This window comes from Elaeis guineensis, chromosome 8 (assembly GCF_000442705.2).
Source record: "Elaeis guineensis isolate ETL-2024a chromosome 8, EG11, whole genome shotgun sequence".
In the NCBI taxonomy this organism is placed as follows: domain Eukaryota; kingdom Viridiplantae; phylum Streptophyta; class Magnoliopsida; order Arecales; family Arecaceae; genus Elaeis; species Elaeis guineensis.
The window spans coordinates 74,047,972-74,058,006 of NC_026000.2; the positions used below are offsets into that span (position 1 = coordinate 74,047,972).

General features: G+C 37.0%; 1 non-coding gene across 1 annotated transcript; it reads left to right on the top strand.

Annotated features, from left to right (window-relative positions):
* The first annotated feature begins 360 nt into the window (after positions 1-360).
* On the top strand, positions 361-467 carry LOC140851350 (small nucleolar RNA R71). The gene has a single exon (XR_012134102.1). It is a non-coding gene; the product is annotated as a small nucleolar RNA R71 (small nucleolar RNA).
* Positions 468-10,035: the final 9,568 nt, after the last annotated feature.

Sequence of the window (10,035 nt, forward strand, 5' to 3'; positions counted from 1 at the left end):
GAACATTCTTCTAAGACATGGTCTGGTGCATTGCACCCTTTACACATGGGTGCAGATATTTGATTTACATTGGCTGGTCTCTGTAATTCTAAGGCTTCCAATCTACGTGTTAAGGTTGCAATCTTGGCCTCTGATGCTAGGGTTGGTTGAATTTGATGCATTCCTCCTCTTGAAGGTGTAGCTTTATCAGGTTCCCTAGTTGTTTCCCACTGTAAATTTTTCTCGGCTAGGTCTTCTAAGAATTGCCAAGCTTCAGTAGTTTCTTTGTCCATAAATTGGCCTTGGCACATGGACTCTAGCATGGTTCTTGAGTTTGAATCTAACCCCTCATAGATGATCTGGCATAGTCTCCAAGTTTCTATTCCATGGTGTGGGCATTGGGTCAAAAGATTCTTGAAACGATCAAAGTACTTCCAAAATGATTCACCAGCTAGTTGGTAAAATTGATTTATTTCATTCCTAATCCTAGCTGTTTTATGATGGGGAAAATACTTTTTTAAAAATGTTCTCACAAAGCCCTCCCAGGTAGTGACAGAATAGTTTGGCAGACTATAAAGCCACTTCTTAGCATTGTCCTTAAGGGCAAAGTTGATTAATCTAAGTTTGACCTCATCCTCTGTTAATTGCAGTTTCATGGTTGCACATACCTCCTTAAATTCTCTAATAAATATATAAGCATCCTCTAATCCTGTGAATTTTGGAAGCATATTTATGATTTGAGGTTTGATTTCAAAATTGTTAGCTGTCGGTTGTGGCAACCTGATACAAGATGGTTGGATGGAGCCAACTGGATAACACAAATCCTTAAGGGTCATGGGTTGGATTGGTTCAGCCATTGGAACAACAGGAATTGACTCAATCCTAACTAGACGACCCGACACTCTTCTCCACACACGAGGTGTACGGTTCTCGATGTTTATATAATTTTTTTTTTAATAAAATTTTTATGTATAAGGAAAAGAAAGAAAAGAGAAAAAGTTCTAAAGAGAAGATCCTAAGGAGTCCTAAATCTAAAGAAAAGTAACCAAATTAATTTAAATTTTAATTTTTTTTTTTTTTTTTTCAAACAAGTGAATCAATAAATTAAACTCAATCTATCCTAGGGTTAACCTAAATCTAGACAGCTCCTAACTGTTCCAAGATGACCCTTCAAACCTTCCAAGTGGAGATTGATCAACTAGTTAGCCAGGTAAGTATAAGAGGTGGGAGGTTCACTCATCGTTGCCTTTCTAGACACCAAACGAGTTGGCCAGGCTAGCAACTGAACCAATTTAACAAACCACCCTCAGGGACTTGCCTAGACACCAACTAATCAAACAACTCAAACTTGGTAGAACTCTTAGGGTTCCTTGTCCTATTGAGCTCGAATTCCTTAAGGTTGACGTCTAATTGATTTTAAGATTAAAAGTCTAGGTAATGCAATATGATGGAGATGGTTTTTGGGCTAAGGAAGGGTAATGAAATCCCCACCTTATCTTGTTAATGGGTTGATGCCCTTAGATTAATTATGAAAATGCAAATACAAATAAACAAGATGACCAAGAATGTAAAAGATTTTAATTTAGAATTTTTTTTTTATTTTGATATTTTACTTCACGATTATGAAATGTCTTTTGTTTTGTTTTATATTTTTTTTTTTTTTTGTGATTAAGTAAATTCAAATGATTAGGTCTAAAAGCAAAAGTAATTAACTAAAAATAATAAAAGAGAAATTAGAAGCGTACCTGAGTTTTCCAGCAATCACCAACTAAATATAGAAACCTAAAGAAAAAAAAAAGAGAGTTATAACGCACGAAGAACAAATATTTGAAAATAATTTAAAACGCCAAATCCCCGGCAACGGCGCCAAAAACTTGATGTTCAAATCTTAAAATTTGTAAATAAAACCGCAAGCGCACGGTGTGCAGAGTAGCACGACCAGCGAGTACGGGTCGATCCCACAGAGACTTGGTTTTAAAAATGATTTTCAAATCTATGCTCAAGCGAGCTTTAACAAAAATCGAAAGTCGAAAGTTGTTTGCTAAAGACAATAAGACTAAGGATCTAGGGTTTTTAAATCCACTAGATCTAGATTAGGAAATTCTACCTAGAATTTTTCTTATTGATCCTAACGACTACTCCTCTTGTCTTTCCCAAGCATAGATTATGAAGGGACTAAGGCCCAACGATAACCCATCAAGATTCTTTACAGGGGAGTAGTAACTAGGATCCCTTAGGGTTTTCTCCTCCTATGCACTGAATCAAGCATGAACTATGAAGGGACTCTGACCCAACTGTAGTTCATCAAAAATTCTTGGCAAAAGAGGAAGAAAAAGAAACCCTAAGAAAAAGAAAGAACCCTATGTAAAATCTCTACTCATGATCTAGCTTCATCGCAAACCCTAGAAGGGATGCTTAGCTAGACATGATCTAAATCTACTTGCAAAATTTAAATACAGAAAAATAAACTACCCTAATTTCATAAATTAAACTATCCTAATAAATTTAAACTGCATAATTTAAACTAACCTAATTGCATAAAATTAAATTGCATAAATTAAACTATCCTAATTGCAAGAAAAATAAATTGCATAATGTAAAGAGATGAAATTGCATAAAAATAAGATTTTATATATAAAAAAAAAATTTATTACAAAAACCTCAAAGCTCGAGGCTTGAAAAGAGAGCTAAAAACCCCACTATCTAGGGTTACAAGCTTGATCGGAAGGAAGAATATATAAAACAAGGGCCTTTGGGGGCTTTTTATAGGCATTTGGGGGTTATAAGGTTTTCAAAACTTCCGATGTGGGACTAAGAGGTTTTAGGGGGTTTATGGTGCGCCGATGGGTCCATGGTCCATGCGCCTGTTGCTGTGGACCAGGCGGCCAACCAGATCACCAAATCAGTTGATTTTTGACCAATTTTGATCTGATTTGACTCGGATTTGACACAATTGAGTCTTCTTTCTTCATTCTTCAATTCCTGGGTCAATTTAACTCCGTTTTGCATAAAATTTGCGCCGTTGGAATCCTCTTTCCTTGTTCTTTCTATTGATGATCTCTTCTTCTGCAAAATATAATAACAAGTATCAATTTCTTAATAAAGTTAGATAATTTAGATATTAATTGATACTTTTTATGTCAATTTGTGACATAAATCATGTGTCTTTATTTCTTTAGGCTCTTTAAGTATTTACCTCTGAACTCTTTCAAGGTTCCTTTGTTAGCAACACTGTGATCAATTCAGATAAGGTGTCATGATAATCTTTTATATGATAGTTCACTATAAACTACTCATATTAACTAAATAGAGATCACAGGATCAAATCCATAAGTAATTCTTTATGCATGGTCATGTCGAGCCTTTCAAGCTTCTTAATGTCCTTGATCATTATCAAATAACGATAATAGACTGACTGTCCATCATGCATCATATGCACTATGCCACTCTGATTACCTCATAACACTTGTGAATGAATCAACATGTTGTTGGTAGGAAACATGTACTCATGCATAGCACCTATCTTAATTGTCATTGTCCATCCACTCATCAAGTATAGCTTGTTGACTATGGGTTGGATAGATTGTTAACATCAGAATAACCTAGTAGAGAACATAGCTTAATTTTTTAAAATTAAGAATAATTCTTAGGTTTATGAGCCAGTCTATGTAATCAATTTCAATTAATCGATTGATATTTAAGATTTGAGTTAGAGGATTGGAAGCTGACATAATGAACAACAGAGAGCAAAGATTTTAATTGGATATTTATACTTATTTTATGATTTGCTCTGAGGACTTTTAGATGCAAACAAAGACTCTCACTATTTTATCAGATCTCCCACGCTCTCTGAGTGGAGAAATGAAAATCCTAACGCGATAATTAGATTTCTAGTAGGTGCTGCAGTCCCACCGATGTCGTGCATCTCACCTAACAGTTATTGATAACATGAATGAACACCGATGCATAGACAACTCTTTATCCAGATGCTTCTCTAAGCATGTTGTAGCCACTTGGTCTCTAAGTCATGTGGGTTTACCTAATAGTTATTGCCTGTACTACTTAGTTAAGTCAGACCCACCGTTCACAAGCAGGTGTAAAGCCGTCATTGGGTTTCTCACCTAACAGTTATTGGGCCCAACCCTATCTTTATCCCACAGCAACTCTTTGCTAATAGAGTGCTTGCATGTTTTCGATACAATTGAACCACTGTGACCAATCGAGAATAATCAATGCCGATAGCACATCCGTACATCTACAATGGTGGAAGACCTTGGACTTAATATTTGTAGAAATATTTAGATTTAGGTCTCATCTAATCAGTCATCACATGACTGATGTAATTAGTATGGGCAAAATCAAACCATCAAGCAACCATATTTGAGACTCAATCTTTCAAATTGGCCAGGTAAGTGAAGATTAGTGGGGTCCCTCCGTTGCTTTCCTTAGACACTAATAAATTAGTCAGATAAACAAACGGAACTACTTAAATAATCACCTTTCAATTACTTGCCTTAGACACCAATTGGATAATTGATTCGAACAGGTTAGCTTAGGTGAATCAGACTCGAGCCACAGAGCCGAATTAGGTCCTTAGGTTTAATCGATTCTACATATGGGTGTCACATGATTTGATCAACAATAATTGTATGATCTTAAGCTCTATTGACCCTACCTTAATCAATACTTGACTTGATTTGATCAACTGCTAAATCGATTCTAATCCAATGTGATCAAATCAGAAATCTTTTGATGTAATCTAATTACATGACCTAATTTATAAAGGAACCAGATCTAGGGTTTCAGGATTAGATCTTGAAATTTTTTCAAGATCAGGCAACAGAAGACTAAAATAAATTAAAATTTATTTTTTAAAATCAGAAAATTTTTAGATCTAAGATTTTATTATATGATTATTACATATAATTAAATCAAAAATTAAAATATATAGAGCATGAACTACATGTTGATCATATCAACATGTTTCTATACTACATCTAATGTATGTATTAAACAATAGATCAGATCTATTACCTTGCAAGTTAGATGTTCTAACCTTGCTGATCTAGGCTTGAAGATGATGTTGCAAACTACACATACATCCGATCTCTAGGAGTCATCCACATGAATCCACGAATCTCGATCAGAAGTCCTGCTTCAGGAAATCAGCACAGTATGCTAGTACTGCACTGATCCTTCTTCGATGGTTGATCAGGTACCTCCTTCTTCTTGATTTGGACTCTTCCAAAAATGAGAAGTAGGATGAGGAGTTTTAGATCTGAGATACTCTCAAAAAACCTCAAAATGAAGGAAGAAAAGAGATAAAACTAACAACTCTAGAAGAAGATCCTCTTCTTCTTCTCTTTACTCTCTCTTAGACACCCAGTCTTGTGTCTATTATATCTCCAAGACCCAAAGGTCTTTCTCTCTAATTTTTGGATGCCCCAAAGGATGCTCAAATCTATATATTCTTCAAAAATTTCATAAAGAAACTCATTTTATAGAGAGAGATATGATAGAGTTCTTGTCTAGGTCAAATACCTAGTCAAGGCTTATCCAAACATGGCAAGATAAGGGGCGCCCAACTCTTGGGTGCCTCCTTCTTATTTTCATGCATGGACTATAGCAAAGTGTGCACAATGTGTGCCCTAAATGTTATAAAAATATCAAAAAAAAATTTGAGTAAATTTGATGCAAAAAAGAAAGAGTTTTGGATTTCTAAAACTCTATCACATAGAATTTGAAATCCAAACTTATTCCTACTTTGATTTGATCCACAACCACTTTCCATGTATGAAAGGAGAGAAAAAACTTTTTGGATGTGGGAAAGACCTGGGAGAGGGCTTTTGTCATACAAAATAAAAGGGGATTGGCGTGGAATAAGAGAGAGGGTGTGGGGGGGCTTATGTGGCGCAAGGTGGAATCCTAGTCTTACTAGGATTCTATCTTATGACTTATTTTAATTTGGTTTCTCAAACCAAATCAAACCAAAATTAGATCAACCCAATTAAAATAAGTATTAATCCAATTAAAAACTTAATTTAATCAGATTAAATTAGATTTAAATTAGATTTAATTTTTTAATCAAATTAGAAATTAGGTTGACCGAAGTCCTAATTGAACTAGGACTAGTTTTTTTCTTGCACTTGGCTTATCCAATAAACCAATTGGACTTGATCCAATCAAGCCCAAACTAAATCTAATTAAATCATATTCAATTAGACTTAATCTCAGCCCATTGGCTTAAACAAATTAAGCCAATTAGCAATCGAGTTGCCAATCGATTCTCCTGCAACACTTGCATTAGGTTAAATGTCAATCGTATTGATCATTTAACCCTAGAACGATTCTTAATCGTTGATCAACCATCCGATCGGATCATGAACTATAATATGTGTGACCTCATAGGTCCAAACCTAAGTCGGTAGCACAGAAACAAATTTTTGTACCAATTAAAGTGACCATCTAGCAATGGTAACCAACGATCGGATAGGTCGAATGTGTAGAACAATATCCTTAGAACCCATACGGATATAGTTTTTATATAATTCATCTCCTTGACCAAAATGATCATAGGACACCTCAGAGTTCAACTGTCAACTTTGATCAAGTTGTCCACATTGTATTTCAAAATATCAAATCCATCTGATGGATTATCCTGGTCAAAGTTTTGCTAAATTGAAATATAGTGACTCATTCTTCTCCAACTCTTGGAGTGGTCAATCCCATCTCGATTACACTCTGACTTTGTAAGTACTTGACTATGCCTAGAAGCCTTCTGTCACTAAATTAGAAATTCAGTTAGTCCAGTACCAAAGCACAGTGAGTTGCTTGCAAGTCACTGAGATGATCTCAGGTCTAGGGGACACTTATACCTATATCCCATTAGAGATATTTTCGACAGCAGAATGCTATGGAGTTGGTCACATTCAATGATGATGTACCCTTACATCTCACCTGTATGCCATACCAGTATCTTCACACTCCTTGATTAAGAGGACAGCTAACCCATATGGCCTACAGCGACCTATGCTCGATAGAAGCTGTCGTCCTTATTAACAACCTATCATTTGGTTGTGAACAGTTTTAAAGACTAATCGATAAATCCTCTCTTCATCGAATCTAAATAGTCCTAAGGACTTCATCATAACAACAGAGTTCATTAGAATATGAAAGCTTATGATAAAAATATCAAATATATTTTATTTATTAACAAATCAATTACCATACTTGGTTGCTCAACCGTCAACAGCTTGACGATTGACTTTTGGAACATATTTTCTAACAACTCCCACTTGTCCTAAAGCCACTCAACACAGTATCTAATACCCATCTTCAACTTGTGGTTGTGGAACTCCTTTATCACCAGGACTTTAGTGAAGGGGTCGGTCAGGTTCTCTTTTCCGTCAATCTTCTAAAGGTCGACGTCACCTCGATCCATGATCTCTCATACCAGGTGGAAGCAGTGCAAAATGTGCTTCATCTACTGGTGTGCTTTGGGTTCCTTCGCCTGAGCTATGGCACCAGTACTGTCGCAGTAGAGCAAGATCGAACCATCGAGGGAGGGTGCTACTCCGAGCTCAGTGATGAATTTTCTCAGCCACATAGCTTCCTTCGCGGCATCCGATGCTGCGATGTACTCTGCCTCACAAACAGAGTCTGCCATAGTATGCTGCTTGGAACTCTTCCAGTAGATAGCTCCATCATTCAGAGTAAAGATATAACCCGACATGCTTCTGCTGTCATCATGGTCAGATTGAAAGCTAGAGTCTGTGAACCCCACAAATTTCAGATCTGACTCGTCATAAACCAACCATTGGTCCATAGTATTTCTCAAATACTTAAGGATGGCTTTAACCACTTTCCAGTGGTTTTCTCCAAAATCAGATTGGTATCTACTCACTACTCCTAGTAAGTATGCCACATCTGGTCTGGTACATGTCATGGCGTACATGATAGATCCCACGGTCGAAGCATATGAGACTCTACTCATACGGTCTCTCTCTTCAAGAGTTGTCGGACAATCCTTCTTGGAGAGAGAAATTTCATGGCCTATCAATAGATAGCCCTTCTTGGAATTCTTCATGTTGAACCTCTTCAGCACAGTGTCTATGTATGTGGACTAGGATAACCCAAGCATCTTTTTAGATCCATCCCTATAGATCTTCATCCCTAGGATGTAGGATGCTTCATCCAAGTCCTTCATGAAGAACTATGATGACAATCAAACTTTTATTTCCTTTAGTGCGGGGATGTCATTCTCGATTAAGAGAATATCATCCACGTACAAAACAAGAAATACCACAACTGGACCATTTGCCCATTTATAGATGCAGGGCTCTTCTCCATTCTTGATGAAGCCATATGTTTTGATCACCTTATCAAAATGCATGTTCCAACTTCGAGAAGCTTGCTTCAATCCATAAATGGATCTCTGAAGCTTGCACACCTTGGACTCATCTGTGGATGTAAACCCCTCAGGTTGTATCATATACACCTCTTCGGTTAGCTCTTCATTCAGGAAAGCTGTCTTTACATCCATTTGCCAGATCTCATAATCCAGATGGGTAGCTATTGCAAGTATTATCCGAATAGATTTGAACATTGCCACAGGAGAAAATATCTCGTCATAGTCAATACCATAACATTGACGATACCCCTTGGCAACCAGACCAGCTTTATAGGTCTCCACTTTTCTGTCTGTGCCTCTTTTCCTTTTGAACACCCATTTACACCCAATGGGTTTAACTCTTTCAGGTGGGTCAATCAATGTCCATACATCATTGACATTCATGGACTTCATTTTGGATTTTATGGCTTCAAGCCATTTCTCGAAATCAGGTCTCTGCATTGCATCCATATAGGTGATCAGATCCTCATCGTTCTCATCGAGTTCGATGGGATCATCGTTCTAGATCAAGAAATCATAGTATCTATCCAGCTGATGCAGTACTCTATCGGATCGCCTTAATGGTGTAGGTACATTGGGCTTCAGATCTGATGTAATCAAATCTGACTCAGGTTCAGCTATTGGTGTCGGTCCTTCTACCTATTGAACTTCATCAAGTTCAACCTTAGAGGCAACAGTTCCTTCACCAAGGAACTCCTTTTCTAAAAAGATTGCCTTAAGGCTGACGAACACCTTTTGTTCATCAGTATGGTAGAAAAAAATATCCTTTGATCTCTTTGGGGTACCCTATGAATGTGTATTTGTCAGACCTAGGTTCAAGTTTGTCTGTGACTAATCGTTTGACATAGGCCGGGCACCCCTAGACCCTAAGATGTGAAAGTGCTGGCTTACGCCCTATCCATATCTCATATGGAGTCTGAATTACAGACTTACTTGGAACCCTATTTAACAGATAATAGGTCGATTCGAGTGCATATCTTCAGAAGGATATCGACAAGTTGGCAAAACCCATCATGGATCAGACCATGTCTAACAGAGTCTGATTTCTCCTTTCAGACACACCATTATTGAAGGAACCAGATCTAGGGTTTCAGGGTTAGATCTTGAAACTTTTTCAAGATCATACAGCGGAAGACTAAAATAAATCAAAATTTATTTTCTAAAATCAGAGAATCCCTAGATCTAAGATCCTATTACATGATTATTACATGGCATTAAATCAGAAATTAAAATATATAAATATAGCATGAACTACATGTTGATCATATCAACATGTTTTTATACCACATCTAATGTATGTATTAAACAATAGATCAGATCTATTACCTTGTAAGTTAGACGCTCTAACCTCGCTGATCTAGGCTTAAGGATGATGTTGCAAGCCACACACGTATCCGACCTCTAGGAGTCGTCCACACGAGCCCACGAATCTCGATCAGAAGTCCTGCTTCAGGAAATCAGCACAGTATGCTAGTACTGCGCTGATCCTTCTTTGATGGTTGATCAGGTGCCTCCTTCTTCTTGATTTAGACTCTTTCAAAGATGGAAAGTAGAAGGAGAAGTTTCAGATCTGAGACGCTCTCAGGAAACTTAAGATGGAAGGAGGAAAGATATGAAAATAAAAACCCTAGAAGAAGACCCTCTTC